This window comes from Antechinus flavipes, chromosome 2 (genome assembly GCF_016432865.1).
Source record: "Antechinus flavipes isolate AdamAnt ecotype Samford, QLD, Australia chromosome 2, AdamAnt_v2, whole genome shotgun sequence".
NCBI lineage: Eukaryota > Metazoa > Chordata > Mammalia > Dasyuromorphia > Dasyuridae > Antechinus > Antechinus flavipes.
This window is the reverse complement of record NC_067399.1, coordinates 139,832,637-139,856,484: the sequence shown is the minus strand read 5'-3', so window position 1 is coordinate 139,856,484 and position 23,848 is coordinate 139,832,637.

Here is a 23,848-nt window from a genome sequence, read left to right as displayed (position 1 = left end):
CAGATTTCTCTTGTCTACCAATCCTTTTCTATTTCCCCCCAAATGGTATTGCTTATTGCGTGCTGCAAACTAGAATAACCCTTGTATATATAGCTACTCCACATTAGTGCAGTGAAGAGAATGGAACACCGGGTACATTTTACATTACCGTGTTCAGAAGGAGAAGGAAGAGGGAAAAAAAAGAAAGGAAAAGAATAAGGCAAATTGAATTAAAATTAGCACAGAGCCATCTGTGGGACACGTGGCCCACAATGAATATCTCATTTAAGGTGAGCTCCCTCAAGGCCTGTGGAATCCAATGTTCCATATAGCTCACTAATGGCTCATTTGTAAGTTGCAATTGGTTTGGAGAGTTCATAATGTCCCAGTACTGGGGCAGCTCAGTTTAAGAATATAGATCTCCTCCTCTTGGAGACATGGCTATACATCAGTGAAGTTAACAGACACAGCAGGAGCAGCAGCCCTGGGTTTGGGGATGTCTGGGAAAGGGGCCAAGAGAAACTATTCTGTTCATAGGAGGACTTGGGTAGAGTTGTTCGAAATCCCCTCTTGGAAGAATGACCAGCTGTTCTGTGTCATGGGAATCCTGGGGTACTAGGTGAGGTATTTGCTAACTACCCTTGTGGTTATTTAAAATCAAGGATGAGCTGTTATTAAGGAAGCAAAAGATGAGATACTACAGAGAGTATGGAACTGCACTCTCTCCCCTCTCCCCCCCCCCACCCTTAACCTTTATTCAAAATGAAACTATTTGGAGGTTAGCTATCTTTATCTCATGTGGGAAAAGGAAAGGGAGGGAAAAAAGAGAAGGAGGATAACAAAGGGTAAAGAGAACAAAAAGTAAAACTTCTACCTTGGAACTTTTTTTGTAAAGAGAGTTCTCTGGTAGAAGACAGTAGGGAAAGTTGATATAGCTTCTAAGAAAAGGAAGTTAATGGTCTAATTCTATTTAGTCCTTATTAAATCTTCTTTACGCTACTGTGTTCAGTTCTGGGCAACATAGTCTGACCTATCTTTTAGGAAAATCACTTTGTCAGTCATATGAAAAATGGATCAAAGAGGGGAGTTACTCAAGACACAGAGACTAATTAGGATGCTATTGCTATAGCACAGATGGGAGATGAGGAGGTCCTGAATTACAGTAGTGGCTATGTAAATAGGGAGAAGAGTGTGTTTATAAAAGATAGAAGGTAGGTAACAAGATTTGAATATATAGACTGAGGAAGTAACAAGCATTTACTAAGCTTCTACTCTATGCCACCTAAAATGCTAAATGTTTCACAAATATTGTCTTGTTTGATACATAATCCTCATGAAGCAAAAACTCTATTTTACAGTTGAGATAAATGAGACAGAGAGGAAATTTAAGTGATTTGCCCAGAGTCTCACAGCTAACAATTTTCTTAAGTCAGATTTGAACTCTGGTTTTGGGAGGGCAGGAGAAAATGCTATGAGATCGAGATGCAAATCATAATCCATCTATCTTTGTTTATGCTGTTGAATTAGTTCTGTCCTGCCTAAAATGAAAATGGGAAGAGTGGAATTCTTTTTCTTCATCGCTATCTTGGATTCCAGAGACTTTCCTGTACCTGCTGTAGCCATAAGATGAGCTGATCTGAAGTAAAGAGATGTTTATGGTGGGGGTGAAAAGAGGATTTTCCCAAGAGTATCTGAAGCTGTTATCCTTCCTAAAAAATTCTATCTTAAAAGACCAATTACATAGGGCACTATCTTCATTGATGGATAGAACTCTGTCTCAAGCCTATGTGGGGAGCGGGCAGAGTGAGTGACAGCAAGAAAACAGAGAGAATCTGGGTTCTTTTGGCTTCCACCATCAAGAGCATCAAGATTTCTTCAAACCCACAAAGAGAAAAGGATTCTGGGAAGAACCCAAAATATAGAACTTTAACCAAGTCTCTATTCCTAGCTTGCTACACTAGAGATTGTGGGAAATTTCCCCTTGGGGAGGCATGACACTCTTGGTCATGCTCACTTAGTCTATATTATCTGGCACATATTCTCTTATGTCTACTTTCTCTGGTTTCTGTTTTGATGTTGATTGTATTGATAAATTTCTTTGCTATTTGCTATTGTGATCCTGGCATTTAGTGGGAATAAACCTTGTATAAGGATCTTGGTATCCTTTCTTCATAAGGAATACTGATCAAGATTTTAGCTTGAGCCTTAAAAACTACTTCTAATCGTTCTAATACTAATAATATTTAATGGAAAACATAAATACAATTCTAGTCAAGTATACCTTTTCTGTGAGCAGAACAGGGCATCCAGCCTCTGGCCTCAACCCCTTGCTTTCCTTCTTGGTAAGAATCAGCATTTTTCTCTAGGAAAGGGGAAAGAAGAGGAAATCCTAGAAATGTCTGTTTTTGCCTTTCTGTGAGCCACATCCAGACAAATTCATGTGGATGTACATATATAATTTACATGGGCAAAGTACAATAAAACATTCTTACATATACTATTCACTCTTACAGTACCTTCAAAATAAGTGATTCTTAAACTTTTTTCACTTGTGACCCCTTTTCCCTTGAAAAATTTTTATGTGACTCCAGCTATATAGAAACATATATGTACTGATAATAAATCATAATGTTATGACTCCCACACCAATTACATAATCCCATATGAAGTCATGACCCACAATTTAAGAAGCTTTATTCTAAATATCTATGACATATTTAATCTTCTCCTCTCTGACTCTGCCACCACCTTGGTACAGGTTTTCATGCTTATACTATCACAACTGTCTGCTGACTGGTCTGCCTGACACAAGTCTTTCTCCATTCCATTCTATCTTCCAGTCAACTGTCAAATGGTTTTCCAAAGCACAGGCTTATGTCAGCCTTCCCCTTTGATTAACTCTATTGGCTTTCTCATCCCTCCAGAATCAGATTTAAAGCTTTCTATTTTGCTATTAAAATCCTTCACAAGCAGAATTCTTCCCATCTCTCCAGTCTTCTTAGTTTTTCTCCCCTCCACATACACTATGACTTAGCTCTACTGGCCATTTTTCTCTTCTTTGAACACAGTGCTCCGTCTCTTGACTCCATCCCTCCTCATTGCCTGGCTCCCATGGCTAGAATAATCTCCTATCTCTTCTCCATCCACCTCCTACTTTCTTTGGATTTTTTCAAGCATCATATCAAGTCCCATCTTCTTCTGATGTTTTTTCCAGCTTTCTCCTCTTGGCAAATATTTTATTTCTGAGAATACTTTTGCAAGATATAGGCTACAGATATCTTGTATATACACATTTTTTCTCCATTAGATTCTGAGCTTCTTGAGAGCAGGGACCATATCAACTTTCTTATTATACCCAGCACTTTGCACAGTGCTTGGCGTGAGATGTTTCACAAATGTTTTTTGACTGACTGAAGGAAATATGAAAAGTGAAGACATTAAAATCTCAGGACAACAGGAAAAGGTCTGCTGCAGAAGGTGGGCTTTGAGCCAGGTAAACTGAGAGAGGGAGCATAGTATTCCTAGCCATAGGATCAGTGTAGAGATGGGAAATGGAATATTGTGTTTGAGCTACAAGCAGAGCCGCATAGCTAGATCATAGAATGAGTGGAGAGGACTTTTAAGAAATCTGGAAAGAAAGGAAGAAGCCAGGTTATGAAGAGGATAAATAGTCTTGTAGTAAGTCAAACTTGGATAAATGACAGATGCCCAGGGTCCAAATTTTTCATAGGATCCCTGTTGTTACTTTTGTAACACAAAGATCAAAAGAATTGGGGATAGGTTAGAAAAGAAAAGATTTAAGATTAAACTGCTTTTGATTATTTTGAGTATTTGAAGATATCCTCTGTAGAACACAGGTGAACTTGTCCCATTTGAAAGAAGAGAGCATAATTAGAAGTAATTGAGGCAAGGGACAGGACTAGAGAAGCAGGTTCAGCCTTTAAGTAAGGAAAAACTTCCTAATCATAAGAACTGACCTCATCAAGTGAGGTGGTAATTCCCTATCACTGGAGATTTCAAAAATGATAATCATCAGCCAAAACATTGTAGAAATGACTTTTGGACTGTGCTAGATGGTCATCAAAGTACCTGAAAACATTTAAAAACCATTCAGGTAAAAGAGGGTTTAGAATTATTCTGTTTGGTACCAGAGAGATGGTCCAGGAGCAGTGGGTGGAAGCTATAAAAAAGGAAACATTATGGTAGCTGCAAAGAAACTTTTTCTAATGGTTGGAGCTTTCCCAAAGTGGAATGAGATATCTTGGGAGGGAGCAGGTTCTTCTTTATTAGAAGAATTCAAGCATAGGTGGGATGACCAATTATGTGGTATATGTAAAAAAGAATTTTTTTTCATGTTTGAATAGGTCAATAAGTCCTCTTCCTTCTCTGAGATTCTGTGATGACTTTATGATTCTGATTTCTGAGGTAGAAATCACCCAGTTCTCAAATTTTATGTTCTATTTATTCCTGTGAATTAAGTAATTCCCCAAAATGCTGTGGGCTCTAATTACTTGGAAAAGATGTTGGAGAGAAGATAGAAACTGGGCTTTACCTTGCATCAATCAAAAATTCATCAATAAGCATATATTAAATGATTACTCCTTGCCAGATATTGACCCCAACGATATAAACACAAAAGTGAGATATTTCCTGTCCTCAGAAAACTTAGATTCTACTAATGAATATTGTTTAAGCTTTAGATTGACAGAGAAGGTAAAAGACTTTTTCTGTTTTGTAAGCAGGAGGCATGATTTGACCTGAAGTTTAAAACAACTAGGGATAGGCACTAAAGCTATGATTTCATTGGTAGTAGGAACTCCCAGGTGAACAAATTACATCTACCAATGAAGGCCGGTATCTTCTCTACAATTTACCTTCTTAGAGAGTTACCCAGAGCAGTGAGTGATTAAATGGCTGATCCAGGTGGCAGAGCCAGAATGTGTTAGAGGTGAGGTTTGCACTTTGGTTTTCCAAGTTTTGGGGCCAAATCTCTCTCCACTGTGACACGCTGCTTTTCTCATGCACATATATGCTACATAAACATATCTATATTCAAGAGTATATAGATATAATGATACAAAAACACACATGTACATACACACAAAATATATAAGAATATGGATATACACACATTTAAATTTACATCTATATTCTACTAGTGTCATGTGTCAAAATGGTAAGAACATCTAGAGGCTTTTGAAGATTAAGAGATACTATGACTACTAATAGCCAAACATTTATATAGCCCATTCTATAGGCCAGGCACTGTGCTAAGTGCTTTACAAGTGCTTTCTCTCATCTACTTCTCATATCTACCCAGGGTGCTATTATTATTCCCCATTTTACAGATGAGGAAACTGAGGTAAACAAGTTAAGTGACATGCCTAGGATCACACAGGTAGTGATTATCTGAGGCTGGATTTGAACTTGTCTTTCTTCCTGAATTTGGGCCGAGCACTCTACTTTCTATATTACCAGCTAAGTTAGCTATAAGTGCAGACATTATAAGAGGAATAACAATGATCCTATCCATCATTCTCTCAGTTATCTGAGGACCTGTCCAGCCAGGTTCCAAGAGGCTCATCACAAGGTTGGCTGCACTATATTTTTTTTAAATCTATAGTAGCTCATGATGAACTGTCTGCAAGAAAACAGAGGGATTTTGACCTGACATGGCAAAGTGAGTACCCACAGTGACAAAATCAGAGATCTAAAATATTTAAGTCCATAACTGGATCTATGTAATTCTGTAAGGCGCTTTCTGGGGGTGTGCATGTCTGTGAAAACTGAATTTATAAAGACAACAGGGATTTTATCCCTGTGATGTGGACTGCAGGCAGCAGATGCCCTAGTTATGTTAATCAAAGTTCAAACTGAAGCCATTCTGCTCTACAGAGCCAGTGTGTACAGCATATTAGGTAGCATGGGAAAAAGTGAAATTTTTGTTCTCAAGAGATAGCTAAGGCTACACAGAAAATAATATGGCATAGGACAATGACCTTTTGAAGCTCACAGGACAGACTCTGAGGTTAGCAATAATTCCTACCATTTCTCAGGGATTGACTATTTAACATAGTCTGTCATCAAGTAGCTTACAGGATAGTTGGAATGACAAGATTTTTGAATTTTTCATGGTTTTGTCTTTCTTTCTCCTTTCCTCTGAATATCCTTATAGTATTTCCGCCTCTTTCACCTAACTACTGTGTAGGATTTGACAATGTCAAGCATCCCTCCTACTTGAAACATTTCCTCCCTTGTCTTCAGGGACATCCTCACCTTCTTTTTCTCTTCCTCTATCCCTAATTTATTTTTTCTGTCACTTTCAAGGATTCTTCATCCTCTTCTTGACCTCTTAAAATCTCAAGGTTTTTTGGGTTTGAGATTTTTGAGAGAGAAATAACTGGCATCTTGGGATTTGTAGTTCAGTAGGCTATGTATTCTCCCTCAATCCTGACAACAGTTTGGGACTGTTGTGATTTGTGAACCACAAGGCAGAAATAAGTCATATTCCAGAGTTCCCTAAGACACACACACACACACACACACACACACACACACACACACACACACACTTCAAGAAATTGCCTCAGAAAAAGAATGGGGATCTCAAAAAAAGATGGTCGAGAAAATTTGTGGCCCATAAATAACAGGTAAAAAGAAAAAGAAAAAAGTGGGACACCTATGATAGAGAAGGAAGATATAAAGGAGAACCATTATCCCCAACAAGTAACTTGAAGCATAAGACTATAGATAAACTACCAGTTGCATTCAAAGAAAGTTCTGAGAAAAAGGTCTTCTCTTCTTCGCCACATATTTCCTTTCCACATACTTGTCCATTAATAGACACTGTGACATGTTTCATTATCTCAATTTTCTGGTAACTTGAATATTCACCTCAATCATAAAGAAGTCAGACATTAAATAGAAATTGAGAGGCTATCTAGACATTCAAATTAGGGAAAATGGATAAACCTTTATTGGAATATTAAGAATTGTCCTTGGACTTTCAGAGATGGAGCCAAGAGGATTTCTGAAGGTGGACCCAAAGTGGTGGAGTAAAGCCAGAAAGCTGCTCCAACTTTCCCAGTTTCCCTCAAAAACCACATGAAACCAAGCTTTTGAATAATGTCTATTGAAATGAAATCATACTCCAGCTCAAGATAGATTGGAAGGATTTCAATAAAAGTCATTCTGCACTGGGATGAAAAGAGTATTCAGCCCAGTTCAGACAAACTCTGGGAAAACTGGTCAGAGGGTCTTAATCACAGGAAATCAGCAACTAAAACCTTCAGTCCTGGCTCAGTAGAGGAGCAGACCACTGGGGCAGCCTTTAGTCCCATCTCAGAAGACAAATTCTGGGAAACCAGGCTTTTTCTTGAATAGAACAGGCAAAGGGACCCCTGCAAACACAAGGGGCCCTTGTGCTCAAAGCCAAAGCTCAAAGCTACACAGGAAGCTTAGGACAGCATTCCCTATACTCTTGGAGGGGGGGTCTCTTCCAAAAGAAAAAGTAAGAAAATGAGCAAAAAACAGAAAAGAACCTTGACTATAGAAAGCTACTATGGTGACAGGGAAGACCAAAACACCAACTCAGATGAGGACAAAATAGTCACAGAGGAAATCTTAATGAGTGATATGAATCAATGTCAAGCCCAAAGAGGCTTCTTAAAAGTGCTCATAAAAGACTTTAAAAGGCAAATAAGAGAGGAAGAAGACAAAAATGAGAAAAGAAATGAGAGGTATGCATGAGAAAGTCAACAATTTGCAAAAGGAAGGTAAAAAACTGACTGAAGAAAATAACTCCTTAAAAAATACAGTTGGTCAAATGCAAAAAAATCCATCAAAGAAAATGCCTTCAAAAGTAGAATTAACCAAATGTAAAAAGAGATGAAAAAGCTAGCTAAAGAAAAACATTAAAAACTAGAGCAGGGCAAATGGAAGCTAATGATCCTGTGGGAGATCAAGAATCAATCAAACAAACTAAAAAGAATGAAAAAAATGTAAGAAACATGTGAAATATCTCATTGGATAAACAGTCAACCTCGAAAATAGATCCAGAAGAGACAATTTAAAAATTATTGGCCTACCTGAAGAGTATGACCAAAAAAGAGTCTGGAAAGCATTCTTCAAGAGATTATTAAGAACAACTGTTCTGATATTCTAAAAACAGAGGGAGAAAGACTCATTGAAAGAATCAATAGATCACCTTCAGAAAGAGATCCCACAAGGAAAATGCCAAGGAATATTGTTGTGAAACTCTAGAATTACAATCTCAAAGAAAAAATACTACAAGCTGCCAGACAAAAACAATTCAAATATCAAGGAGTAACAGTCAGATTGCTCAGAATCTGGCAGCTTCTATAATAAAGATTCATAGGGCCTAGAATACCATATTCTGGAAGGCAAAGGACCTAAGGTTACAACCAAGAATTAACTACCCAGTAAGATTCAGTGTCATCTTTCAGGGGAAGTGATGGATCTTTAATAAAGTAAGAGACATTCAATCATTTCTATTGAAAAAAAAAGAACTAAACAGAAAATTTTAATCTATAACACATTACTCAAGAGAAGCATAGAATGATAAACAGAGGAAAAAATATACATATTTAAAGGCTAACCTGTTTACATCACTAGATAGGAAAACAATATCTGTAAGATGTAATAATAATAGTTCATATCTATATAAAATATTTTATGTAATTTACCTAACTGGATCCTCTCACAACAATTCTTTGAGGTAGGTGGTATAGATTGCATTTTAGAGATGAATATGTGAAAGTTCAGGGTAACTATGTGGCACAGTAATTTGATGTCAAAAAGACTCATGTACTTTCATTTAAATCTGGCCACAAACACAGACCAAGTTTATGACCCTAGGAAAATCATTTTTGTTTTCCTTAATTTCTTCATATGTAAAATGAGCTGGATAAAGAAATGACAAACCATTCTAGTATCTTTGCAAAAAAAAAAAAAAGCCCTAATAAAATCATGGAAAGTCAGATATGACTGAACAACAAATTCTGAAGTTCAGAGGCATATGTAACTTGCCCACAGATTTTCAGCGTATAATTGTCAATCTGGATTTGACCTTGTCTCCCTTGCCTTCAGTTACTCAAAACATTTAATAAGCTTTTATTATGTCTCTGTCATTATGTTAAGTCCTGAAAATACAAACAAATGCAATATATAAAAGAGAGTAGACAAGATGGGAGTAATTTTGAGAAAGGGGTGCCCAAATAGAAAGATGTGGCAAAGAATGGAGAATAGCTTGTCTGTCCTGTACTTCAAAATAGTTTCCTGAGGAGGAGACAGAGACAGAGAGAGACAGAGAGACAGAGACAGAGACAGACAGACACAGAGAGACAGACAGAAACAGAGAGACAGAGAGAGAGAGAGACAGAGAGAGACAGAGAGACAGAGAGAGAGAGAGAGAGAGAGAGAGAGAGAGAGAGAGAGAGAGAGAGAAGGGGGTGATGGGGTAGGAGAAAGCTTCTGAAACATGGTGACAAAAGCCAGTTTTCTAAAACCCATTACTCTAAACTGCCCCCACACCAGTGTTCTGGGATGTCATTCTCAAAGACCCTGAATTGTAAGTGACTGATCTGGGGTGGCTATAGAAGAGCTGGTCCATGGCATCTGTATTTGCTTTCAGCATGAAGACACTGAGGGTAACAATGGTCAGGTTTGGGGAAATAGAGTTGAGTCAGGCCTCCAAAGCAAAGCTGATCTCTCTGGGATTGGAAGTGGGCAAGATAGAACTGGCACAGACCAATATGAATCCAGAAGGAAGCAGCCAGCCAAAGCCGTAAACCAGATAGGTCTGCTTGGTAATAATTGTGAACAGAATGTGTTTCACCAACATAAAAGATGAGCTCTAGACTACTGCATCTCAGGTAGCCAGCAGCTGTTCCCCTCTTTAAAAGACCGGGGAAGGATCTGCATATGTTTGGCAAGGAGCACACAAGTGCCTGAGAACAATTACATTGTTGGGAAGGGGGTGGTTACAGGCTCTGGGTTACTCTCAGAACCTGCCCTCTACTTTGAAAGATGAAAATAACCAGGTAGAAACATTAAAAACATGGAAGCGTATAAATAGACTTCCTCCCAGTGACAACTTGGCTGGATAACAAGATAAAGGGCACAGACTGTGTGGGTCTTTCTCGGGCCCAAGCAGTAGTTGGGTAAGAATAACTGAATGCTGTGGGAGCTCACAAAGAAATATATGTGGCTGGAGATTAATAAGCAACAAGATATAGTGCGAAAGAGGCTATCCTTGGAGGCAAGAAATAATTCAAACAGATAACAGCTGTATGACCACAGGCAAGTAATTTAGCTTCTTGGAGCCTCAGTTTACCCATCTAAGTATAATAATGCTTGAATTACCTATTTATGCTGTGATTATGTGTAAAAGCACTTTGTGAACCTTAAAGTGCTATAATAAGGTGAATAGTTGTATAGGCAGAAATAGGTCAAGAGGATTGGATGGGAAGCTCAGACTAGAAAAGATAGACATATAATCACATGTGGATAGGACAGCAATCAGCCTTGAAACCAGTGATTAGGAGTATACAAAAACCAAAAGGCAGAACAAGTCAAGGGATTAGGTCAAGGGGCAGGCAGAACAAGGGAAATTTTAGCAACATAAAATATGCTTCCAACATGTTATCATTGCTCCAACAGAGTATTTTCATCGAAGGAGATGCTAATGTGACAATCTTAAAAAATTACTGGACAAAATGAGGCCATTAATGGAGAGTTCCCTCTTATCTCCTTTTCATCTTATATCACTTAGACCCCTTTTACCTCTATCTCCTCCCCCATCTCACAAAAGAAGTAGCCTTTTTTCTTGCCAAGCCAAATACCTGCACATGTTTAAATTAATCCCATTCCATCCCATCTTCTCCAGCAGATTAGGCTCTCACTCATGCCCATGCTCTCGATTATTTCCAATATCTTCTTATTTACTAGCTGCTTCCTTATTGTCTCCAAACATCCCTATGTCTCCCCAATCCCCTGCCCCTCAAAAACCCCCACACTTACTTGATTTATGTTTCCCTATTAGCTATTGTTCCATACTCTCCTTTTATGGCTAAATTTCTCTCCAACTATAATAGGTGCTTTTAGTTTCTTTCTTCTCAACTCTCTTCTTAACTCTCTCCAGTCTGACTTCCACCATCATCTTGTAACTGAAATTTCTCTCTCCAAAGTTAATGTGTGATTATGAGCAAAAGTACTTTGTAAACCTTTTTAAATCGCTATAATAAGATGAACAGTTGATTGGGCAGAAGAAACAAAAGGACTGATGGGAAACTAGGAATAGAGAAGCAAAATATATACATATATATGATCACATGTAGGTCAAGAAAGCAATGACCCTTGAAGCCAGTGATTAGGAGAAAACATAGACTTTTTTATTATTTGCTAAATAATTTGCCAAATCTAATGTCAGTTCTTGGCTTTCTTGACCTTGATGCATCCTTTATTTATAATGTTGCTTATCCTCTTCTTCTTGATACTCTTTTATAAACTAGGTTTTCATAGCACTACTCTCTTTTTATTTTGCTAATTGTCCAATTGCTCCTGCTCAGTCTCTTTTGCAGGATCTTCATCCAGATTACATCCATTAATTGTGGATATACCACAGAGTTCTGTACTGGACCATATACTCTTTTTTTCTCTATACTTTCCACTCAGGTATCTCATCAGCTCCTGTAAATTCAATTACGATCTCTATGCTGATCATTCTCAAATTTACTTATCCAATTCTAATCTCTCTGCCCCCTACATTTACACCTACAATCGCCTTATCAGAAATCTTGAAATAGTTGTGCCATGGATATTTTAAAATGAATATGTAAAAAACTGAACTCATGATCTTTCTCCCAATCCCCCTTTACCTCAATCCCCTTTCCCTCCTGCTTCTGACTTCCCCATTCTTGTTAATGTTACTACCATCCTCCCATTCACCCAGACTAGCAAGCTATGTATCATCCTCAATGCAGTCTGTCTCCTACACACCCAATTTAATCTCTTACTAAAATCAGTTGATATTACCTTCATACTATCTTTCATATATATGTGTGTGTGTGTGTGTGTGTGTGTGTGTGTGTGTGTTTATTTTCCTTCTCTCCTCTGATGTTGCCCTACAATTCAAGATCTAATCATCTTACTTTTAAACTATTGCAATAGCCTTCTAGTTGGTCACTTTGGCATATCTCTTCCTACTTCAATACAGTTTTCACTCAGCTGTCCTAGGAATCGTCCTAAATCACATATTGAACAATGATACCATTTTAACTCTATAAATTCCAGTGATTTCCTATTTCCTCAGGATCAAATAAAAAAAATTTCTATTTAACCTTCAAAGCCCTTCATAATCAGTCCCTAACACTTTTTCAATCTTCTTACACCTTACACCCTCCCCAACATGATCACATGCTCTATGATCCAATGATATTAGCCTCCTTACATTTATTTGAATAAGATACTAGCTTTCTTCTTAGTGTCATCTTGTCAACTTTCAGTATGCCATGAGAGACAAGTAGAAAAAAGTGAATGTGTAAGCTGAAACACAAGAGGGGAATAATGAAGCAGAAATCCAAGGAAACAGACTATGCTGACCATCTTAATTCTAGTACCTTCCGTTAATGGATTACTTGAAATATATCATGTATGTTGTGTTATGTTGTCTCTATTAGATTGTGAGCTCCTTGAGAGCAGGGCATTTAATTTCCTTTTCTTTGTATCACCTGTGGTTAACAGTATCTAGCACAAGGAGACATTTAATAAATATTTGTTGACCAGAAGCCAACTTCCTCTGAGAGATCTCTTCCTCTAGTGAGAGAGTGGGAGAGCGCATACTGCCTAGTAGAAGGAAGCTTGAATTTTCTTCAAGATGATAAGAAGCCTGCTTGAGAGTTCTATGTTATTCCAGTATATGGGAGCAAATATTCTAAGCCTTTAATATTGGTTCATTCCTGCAAATCTAGTTAATAACTTAGCCTTTCCTTTGTTGTACACCTAGAAATACATGTGGTGTGTAATTTTACCTTTCTAAGAGAAGATTTTTGGTACTACCAAATAATTCATTTAGTGTCTTGTCTTTGGACTTGGAGACCAATTAGGATTTTTTGTGGAAGAATTATATAATCCCATTCCAGGTAGGATGTTGAAGATTACCTTCCAAAATAGTGAGTTAGTGGCAATGACCCTAACCCAGAGCCTAGAAAAGAATGGTCTGAATTGTAGAGAAGAATGGGTTTTCCAGTGTGAGTAAGGACAGGACAAAAACAAAATTTACCCTTGAGACTCTGGGTGTAGTTAATACAGTTGAAGTTAGTGGAGACAATTTTCAACATAATTGCCTTGTTCTCACACCTAAGAATAAAGATAGACTTTGCTAAAGAGGTTTAACTGAAAAAAAAACATCACTGGCTTACTCAATAGTAGTATAACTACTACACCATTTTTCTTATTGAGCAGCACAAAACTGAAAAGAGTGGTAGAGGATTTGTTCAATTAGCACAGAGATGGAGGTAATAGAGTTTTGCTGAAAGATGCTGTACTTTATTTCCATTCAATTCATATGTTCTCAGAAATCCCTGGGATCCCTAGAATTGTCAAGAAAATTTCCAGCAAATAGTTATCATCAACTCACAGTACTGAAGAGAAGGAAGGGAGCTTAATAGTCATCTGGTCCAATCTCTACCTGAACAGGAATCCTCTTTCCAACACCTCTCAAATCCACTTGTAAATTAATCAAGCAAGCAAACAAGCACCTATTATGTGCCAAAAATTAGTCATACAAAGCTAAAAGTGAAAGAGAAGTTGCTTTCAAGGGTCTTGCTTGCATTTAATTAAGGGATAAGAGGAGAGTCCTCATGACAGAGCCTTGTTTGGTGTGTGATGTAGATGAAAATGCAGCAAAGCAGACCGAGAAGACAAAGTCAGAAGGAAAACCAAAAGAGAATGGTGGTACAAAATCCCAGGGAGGAGAGAATATCTAGTAGCAAAGGATGGTTCCCAGTACTATATGTTGCTAAGAGGAAAAGAATGATAAAGCCTGAAAAAAGGCCATCGAATTCAATTTATATCTCTGTGTCCCACCTGCACTGTTCAAACATTTCTAATCTCAGTACCAAACCAGAAGTGGGAAGTACTGATAGTAACACCAAGCAGAAACCAAATTGTGTCTGGCACCTTGTTACCTCTCACTGTAGTCCAATATGGGAGGCTGCTAATTGCTTGATTTACTATAGCAGTCACTCTGCCAATGGCAATAAATAAAGTTAATTAATATGAGGTAACCTACTGCCAAGGAAATGGGTAATTATCAGGAAATTGGAGAGAAGGGTCCCTTCTTGATACTTTTAGGAGGGACAAGAACAATTTGCTCTCTCCTTTTTTGGGTATCTATCATTCTTTGCCATGGGAGGAATATAGAGGAAATTTAGGTCTAACTACTATCTGTTTTCTTTCTTCCTCTCTGAAATGCCAAGATAACCATATAGTTGCCAGAGAGGGAATGATTGGAATAAATACTTGTCTTCAGGCTTCAACCAAATGGGGACATATGTCTACCTCTAAGCATGGAATTTTCATTATGTATATATATAATGAATGTCTTATATAGTATGTGTATTGGGGTAGAAAGGAAGGCAAGTTTTTTACTTTACTAAGAAAGGATTCCCCCCCACCCCACCCCGAGGCAACTGGGGTTAAATGACTTGCCCAGAGTTTACACAGTTAGAAAGTGTGAAGTGTATGAAGTCAAATTTGAACTCAGGTCCTCCTGACTTCCGGTGCTCTATTCACTATACCACCTAGCTGTCCCAAAGGGTTGTAGTTTTTTGAGGAGTTTTCAAGAGTGAGGAGCCTAATCCCAAACAATCTACATTCATTTCCACTCCTCCTAAGGCATTTCCTACCTGTACTATTTCTTTATCACATATACTTCTTCCTTAATTTTTTCCTTTCTATTAGTCTCCTCTTGTCATTGACTGTAAGTTCATTGAGAACAGGAAAATGGTATTCTATACTTTCCTAACTGCTCTTCCCCATGGTATTTACTTGGGTGCATCGGGTTTACTCATACAGATTTGCTGAGCTGAATCAAATATTGAAACTTGAGATATGAGGTATCTTTTGACAGCATCATCCCTCTTTGCCCTGGGGGTGAAAGCTCAAATCCTCCAATTTTTTTAAACCATTATTCTTATCGTCATGGTTCAAGGGTTCCATTCCAAGGGGAGTTAGTGTGGGAAGAGAGTCTCTCCTTTAAATGAAAAGAGCTTGTTGTTGCTGTTTGCCCCTTGTTTTTGGAGAGAACCAATAACATTAAGACCACACAGTGGATGATGTCCATTTGTGATGTCTTAACTTGCATTTGAATTAGATTTAAGTGAGGCATCCTCCTTCTTTCTTCCAGTCATTTCCAGGGACAAAACAAAAGTTAGGATAACTGGCAATGGCCCAGCTTGCAATGGATGCACCTTGGCATCTTTGAAGTCAGACCAAGCTTTAAGTACTTTACAGAGCCGCTTCAGCCTTCTTCATGACCATTGAACAAATCATTCTGCTAAGGGAAGTCTTGCCTCTAACCTACCAACAGGCTTGAGGCCTGTCAGTTACCCTTCACCTGGTTTAGCCTGTCTGCCAAGACAATTTTAGCAAGTTGTGGCCGTGGCAAATGCTACAGCTTCTTGGAGCCACAGGTGAAAATTGGTTTAATTGTGGAGCACCATCATGTGGATGAGCAGTCCTGAGAAAGATTTGGCAAGCCCTCACACCAGAAGTTAGACTTCCTTGAATATCCTATATACCCCAGCTTGTCATATGGGATTGAGAAATTATGTTAGATGCAGAAAATTTGGCCTCAGCTACTTATTAGCCACATGATCCTAGGCAAGCAGCTTAACCTCTCTCATTATGTTTTCTTACCTCTAAAATGGGATTACTAATATCTCTAGGATTTATTTTTATAATGTTGCTGTGAGAAATAAAAGAGACAACATATATAAAGCATGTAAACATTCAGACAATCTATTGTTATTAGGCTTAGCTGACTCTACATGATCCCATTTGGGATTTTTTGGGGCAAAGCTATTGGAATGGTTTGCTATTTTCTTCTCCATCTCATTTTACAATTGAGGAACTAAGGCAAGCAGGGTTAAATAACTTGCCCAGTCACACAAATCACACATCTCAGGAAGATGAGTATTCCTAACACTTAATCATCTAGTTGTTGTTAACGGTACTTTTCTTTTTTTTTTCTTTTTTTTTTTATTGATATCTCTTGCATGTTTTCTCCTTTATTTCTTCTGAATGAAAAAGACAGCTGTCAACTGTGGGGAAAATCTGTGCATTTACCATCTTATTTAAATCTTACAATAACTCTGAGTGAAGCAATGCATGTCTTTTTCTCCTTGCTTTACAGATGGGGAAACTGAGGCTCAAAGAAGATAAATGGTCCATGGTCAGTGGTGGGATTTGATTTCAGGTCTTTCTGACTGCAAGTCAATTACCATATCCACTATGGTAAATAGTTATGCCAAAACATACTCCATGTTTGTATGAAATGATTTCTAGATGCTATGTTTGAATCAAATTCTCCTTGCACATCAATAATTTTGTTAAGAGTTCTATATTTTGATTTTCAACAACAAAAAACTCTATCCTGATCTTAAAAAGTTGTGTACTCTGATATATTGTTGGTGGAATTGTGAACACATCCAGCCATTCTGGAGAGCAATTTGGAACAATGCTCAAAAAGTTATCAAACTGTGCATACCCTTTGATCCAGCAGTGTTTCTACTGGGCTTATACCCCAAAGAGATACTAAAGAAGGGAAAGGGACCTGTATGTGCCAAAGTGTTTGTGGCAGCCCTCTTTGTAGTGGCCAGAAACTGGAAATTAACAGTACTTTTCTAATTTATCTAATAAAGATAATGATGATGATTAAAAGATAGATACGTGGATAGGTGGATATAATAAATAGAAATATATATAATGTTTGAAGGCTTGCAAAATGTTCTACATATATTTCAACTAATCCTCAAAACCACCCCTGGGCGTTAGATATTATCTTCATTTTACATTTGAGGAAACTGAGGGAAGCAGAAGTGAAATGACTCGCTTGGGTCATACATTTAATGTCTAAGGCATTAACACTTATTGTGTGTCCAATGCCCTATCCACCATTCCACTGTGATGCCCAGAAGACACTATGGGTAATATATCAGCAAGGTCCTAAGAGAAAATATCCAGTGTATATTAAAATAGATTGTATATAGTTCTTATGTTTCCATTTTTCTTTAAGTTTGAAGAGGCTTCCTGAATCAATAAGTTGCTTTTTATTTGGGGTAGAAAATAGACACTGATCTAGAATCCATTTTGAATTCTCCTTTCTAGTAGCTGAAGAGAGGAGGGCAAACACTTTTGTCACTTCCAGAATGATAAAGTAAAGCAAGAATTAGGATTGATTCTATAGAAATGTGGGACTTAGAGAGGTCTAGGGTACTACAAATCAAGAGCAGAATAAAAAAAAAAAAAGATTAGAAGTAGAATAGACTGAATGAGTATTGCAACTGACCAGAACCTAATATTCAATGAATTATAGAGGTAGTGAGATTAAGAACCAGTCACACTGCTCTTCCATACACCCTCCCTCTTCCTTTCTTCCCTCCTTGATTCCTTCCTTCCTCCCTCCCTTTCTTCCTCCCTCCCTTTTTTCTCTCTCTTTCTTTCTTTCTTTCTTTCTTTCTTTCTTTCTTTCTTTCTTTCTTTCTTTCTTTCTTTCTTTCTTTCTTTCTTTCTTTCTTTCTTTCTTTCTTTCTTTCTTTCTATCTGTTGTTGACAAGGTAAACTATAGTTCTCAAACATGGGGCAGATCCTTAAACTTATTATTAGAAAGCACTTTTATGGTGCTTTTTATTGTTTAACTAATTAGCATTTTTAGTTACTTTGTTACCTCTATAAGTCACATGACCATTAAAAAAAAGAATACATTGTATGAGTGAAGGGATATCATTCTATCCTTCAACAAACACTTAATGTGTACAGACTATATAAAACAGGCACCATGCAAGGCATTGGAGAATACAAAGACAAAAGTGAATTGGCCCCCTTCATTCCAAGAATAGATACAAGTACATACATAATTATATACAAGACAGATACAAAAGTAGATACGCTGTAAATTTGGAGAGGGCACACTGGCAGCTGGAAGGCCCAAGAAAGACCTCCCACTGCAGGTGGGACTTGAACTATCTTGATAGAAACTTGGAATTCTTTTAAGAGGAAGTGAGGAGGGAGAGCATCGAAGAGAAAGGGATTTTCCAAATTTAGAACCTAAAGCTCAGAATAGAGTTGTTGAGAATTTTAGATTTTATTTTTAGCATATTCCAGGTTATACCCCTAAATTTATATAGCACCTTCTGCCATCTGAAGCAGTTGGTTTTGGCAAAAGACAACCCAGGGGAGGGAAGAATAAGTTACTCTGGTGTAGTTGGAGCACCATCTAGTGATCAGCAATGGAGACTGGCGCCATTGGGAAAAGCTGCACATGTACTGATGATCCTCTGATAGTCATTACAGTAATGCCTCAGAAGTAACACCATCTAGAGGCCACATTACAATTATATTTATGGACTGGTATACATGCATGCACGCATGCATTCCTTAATAGTCCAGTGCACATTGTAAAATTCAGAAAACAATGGAACCCCTCACACATGGGTAGATACAGTACTGACAATACGAACATGCTCATACTTTGTACCAGCCACTGATACCACCTGCCATTTTATTGTCATTTTTTGGCTAGATTTCTTGCTTAAGGACCGTGCCTTAAACCAAAACTATTCTGACTCTCATTGATTGGTCAGCAATAGTTCCCAGGCCAAACTCCAGTTAGTCATTTTCGGGGTTCTGATGGACTCAAAGTGAGTGCATATAGTAATTATTTCTGTTTTGGCTATAAACCCCAAGGATCTTCCCCTCTGGGATTTATTTTTTTGATTAAGTGAAAGAGGAGATTCTTTGCTTCAATTGCTACCCAACCTTAAAAACTGAATGGGTGTGACCTGTCCCTGAAACTCCTTGTAGAGCTTAGCATATTCCTTGACCAAAGGTCAAAGTCTCCCATTGCATCCAAGGTCATCTCCAGTCATCCTGATCTATATCTGGTCACTTAACCCAGATAGGCTCTGGAGGGGAAAATAAGGCAGATGATCTTGCACAGACTTCCCTCATTTAAAGCCAATTCACTTGCATGTCATGGCATCATCTCTCTGATGTCATGGTCCTCTTTAAGAATGAAGGATGAACACTAACAATTATTTTTGTTATACATTTCATTCTCTCATTGCCACAAGATTAGAGAAAGGCATATATTGCCCGTTTTAATGAAAAAAATAGTATGCAAATTCTGTGCCAGTCAAATTGACTTTGATTTCTGAAAAAGTCCTAGAACTGATCATTTAAAAAAATGGTTGATGAATGTCCAGAAAGGAAAATGATGATTACCATAAGTGAGTATATCCGAGGGTTTCTCCACTTGAGACTTCCTGCAACTCTGACACAGAACCATTATCAACTCTTTCAGTCAAGTCATTCAACCAGTTATGAATCTATCTAATCATATTATTATCTAATACACATCTCTCCATCTTCCATATATAAGCTATTTTGTCCAAAGCTTCATAAGAAATCTGGGTAACCAGTTTTGACACATGATTCTCATCTACTAATCTAGTAATCCTGTAAAAAAAAAAAGAAGTAAGGTTTATCTGGTATGATCTATTCTTGATGCAGCCATGCTAGCTCAGTTTCTTCATTTGGAAAATGAGAAAGTTGAACCAGATCATTTCTGAGGTTTCTTCAAATCCATTATCCTATAACTCAATCCATTCCTTCAATTTCAACAATTTTACCACCAACCATTTGCAATACTCTCAGAGTATCCCATTTGAGAGATGTCCCTAATCCATGAATGAATGAAATATTAAATGCTTATTATGTACAAAGTACCATGCATGGGAATACAAAGAGGAAAATCAAACAGTCCTTGCTCTGAAAGAGCTCACATTCTAAAGGATACAACTCATATGGAAGGTTTCAGTTACAGTCAGATGGAAAGTCAGAGTGCAACTGCAAAGGAGATGTTGATAACTCTTTTTGAATGCCATTTCTACTAGGGGGAAATGATATGAGTTTCTGATATTGAAACATTTACAGCATACAGGATTTTGAGGCTGCAAAAACAGTCACCAATCTCAATCTCCAGATTGCTGTCTAGGATCAGGTCTGAGGGCATTAACCTCAGTAGAAGCATTGCTATTTTCAAGGCTCTTGGACTGTCTCCATTACAATTTGAAGGGAGATGGCAGTCAAGGTGACAGTGGTGGTCAGAATTACCTGGAATATGTTGCTTTCTGTTTCTCCCTCAAGGTGTCTTTGTATTTCAATTAGGCTGACTTGGCCTGCCCTGTGTGTGGTTGGCCAGTTGGGGGTACAGGGTGGTGGGCCAATTCTTCACAGAATTACCTCTCCAGGTGATGACATGAGGACTGAACTGGAAGCAGGACAGGTTGTACAAAAACAGGATAGAGGAAATGTGGTTTGCTGCCATTCCCAGAGTACTTGTGTGTATTTGCCATTGGTCACAGTTGTCAGCAGTTTTCTCTAGTTAGGATAAGATGCACTTCGAATATAAGGGAGGCTTCCTGGCTTTTGGCAGGGAATATATTTTGAAAAATATAGTTCTCCTAATTATCACATCATTGGTAGTTGTATTGGTATATGTGCTTATATAATCATTAAACTCTTCTCTACCTTTGGCTTATATCTACTTCCCTCCCCCTCTAATTTTACTCATTTTGGAATAGTCTCATCTGGCAAGGCAATGTAGCTTATGTTCCAGTGTTTTCCATAGCTGGCTTTATAAAGACAAACAAAAAGAGAGATCTTGTCAGCCCCAGATCAAGTGCACCTGGTACTTACCAAGAGCAGCTGGGGCCTGGGAGCCACATTGGGAAGGAGGAAAAGACACTGAAGCCTTACATTTGTAAACTGCTGAATTAGGGGGCTTGGCTTTGGATGTTAGCTCTCAATCAAGCATGAGACATGTCTCATAAGCACATCCCACACTTGCCATATGCCAAGTACTTCTTCAGCGCAGGTACAGCTCTCGTCCATGAAAAATATGGATGGCCAGTACCAGCTGATGGAGACAAATTGATTTGGAGAAAGGGAATGACAGCTCTTAATGATCCCGTTCCAGTTCCATGTTGCAATGGCATTTACTCTCTGTGGCTGGTTTTGATAAGGGATGTATGTGTGTCAAGTGTGCCCCAATTGTCTTTCTGGGTATCAGAACTGAGGGGGACAAAAGTCAGGGAGTGATATTTTTAATGGAAAACCCAAAAGGATTTGGAGGGGAAAAGCAGAACTGGCAAAAGAAGGCATAAATGTGGTATCAAGCTGTGTCAACCAACTGGCCTAGCTTCCTGGTCTCTCATCCTGACTTTCATCCTAATACCTGCCATTTTCTCCTCTAAGGAACATTCCTTGCTTACTGGTTGCCCAGACTGTTTGCTTTGTCTAAGCTGTGTGATGTATATGTACAACTAGGGTTTGCCAGGACATAGCAGAACACAAGGATCCTTGACCCACAAGGGAACTGATGATAGATAGCTTCCACTCCATTTTTGGAGAAGGATCCTAGAAATAAAGACTGAAAGAAAAAAAGATATTTGGTGGCTTTGAAGGATGTTATAATGTTAATACATATATAGTGTTATTTATTCTTATATAGTATTGATAATCCCAATCTGGCAACTTGCTCTCTCCCTCTTCCCCCAAAGCTTTGTTTCCTTTCATTCATTTCCCATTTCTGATTGTCCCCCAAAATCTTTCTCCTGGTTCTATCTGTGAGCAAATTGAGAGGAAAAAGGAGAAGAACTACACTTTTTGGAAGAATCAGTAAAATCAGGAACTTTTAAGGGAACATTTTGGCCATATGTGGAAATGTGAGGACTTGTTAAATCAAAGAACATGGTTAAAATATCAGCCTCTTAAAATTCCAGCTATTCCAGATTAGTCTCAGAAATATTTACTTTTTTATTGTTATCATTTCCTTGGCTGTAAATAGAAGAAATGACACTTTTCGAAGGGTCAAAATTAACACTCTCTCTCTCTCTCTCTCTCTCTCTCTCTCTCTCTCTCTCTCTCTCTCTCTCTCTCATCTGGCTTCTTTCTTACCTTATCCTCTAGACAAAACCCAGTGCCATGGAGCCCTCCTTGCCTGGAAGGCTCCAGGATGCTACAAGTGCCATGGTTGCTTAGCATCAAGGTTGCTTAGATACCAGATACTGTGAGGGCCAGTCCAGGCCTTTGTTTGCTTGGGCACATAGGCACAATGGTTAAAAGCCCTCATCATGAGCCCCTAGCCAAGAATCACTTTTTTAATTCTTAGAAGTGGAGAGAATAAGAAGTAGATAAGCTCAATGAAAAAAAAATGTAGATGTGTTTGAGTAGTGAGTGATCAATGATGCTCAGAGAAAATGGAAAAATTCCCTGGAGTGCATGCAAGGAAAACCTGAGACTTAATGTTTAGATGGCATGGTAAATAGAGTTCTGCACTTGCAGTTGGGTGAACTTGAATTTGATTCCTGCCTCAGGTAAATAACTGACTCTGAAAGGTCACTTAAAGGTTCCTAACTTCAGTTTTCTCATCTATAAAATGGGGAAAATAATATTTCCTCACAGGGATGTTGTGATGATCAAGTAATATATGTAAAGTGTTTTGTAGATCCTAAAAATCTAAAGAAATATTGGCTATCATCATCATTAGCAGCATCATTATCATCATTATTATTAATATATGAACAGATTATTTAAAGTCATTCATTTTTCTAGGTTAAGTCAGGGTTTTCAGAGGAAGAAAATTTTACTCCCAACTCACTGGACCATCTAATTCAAACACAAATGTCTCCTAAAGAAAAAGTAAATGAATATATATTTATTAATCACCCATTATATTTAGAGTCAGTGTAGGTAGAGTACTGAATTTGGAGTCATGAAAGACTGAGTTCAAATCCCACTACTGACAATTAGTATTGTCACTTGACCCTTATGCCTCTCATACAATTCCTTAGCATTTATTTATTAAACCATGCTCTAGTGGAGGGGAATTCTCAGTCATTCTTCATCCTAAGTTTATGGCAAATAGGTGTTTGTATGTGGTTTTGTGTGTGTGTGTGTGTGTGTGTGTGAGAGAGAGAGAGAGAGAGAGAGAGAGACAGACAGACAGAGAGAGAGAGAGAGAGAAGACAGACAGACAGACAGAGAGAGAGAGAGAGAGAAAGAGAGAGACAGAAAGACAGAAAGAGAGAGATAGATACAAAGACAAAAAGAGAAAGATGAGGGATGATGATGGAGAACTGGAAGATAAGCCCCTCAGATCTGAAGGTATCTATTATACTAGTATGGAAGAGTGGAAGACAACTATATGTAGCTCCAGAAAGAATGAAGTGCCTGGATCAAAACTGAAAGGAAGCTCAGCTATGAATGTGTCTGGTGATGAAAAGAAAGTCCAGTGCTATAAAGATTAATACTGCATAAGAATGTGGAATGAATGTCAGATCTATGAATCAAGGTAAACTGGATATGGCCAAACAGGAGATGGAAAGATTAAACAGCAACATTTTGGGTGTCAGTGAACTTAAATAAATGAAAAGATGAATTTAATTGAGGTGATTGTTTTATAAACTATTCTAATGAAGAATTCCTTAGAAAAAAAGAGTAGTCCTCATAGTTATTGAAAGAGTGAGAAAAACACTATTGAGTTTTCAACCCAAAAATAACAAAA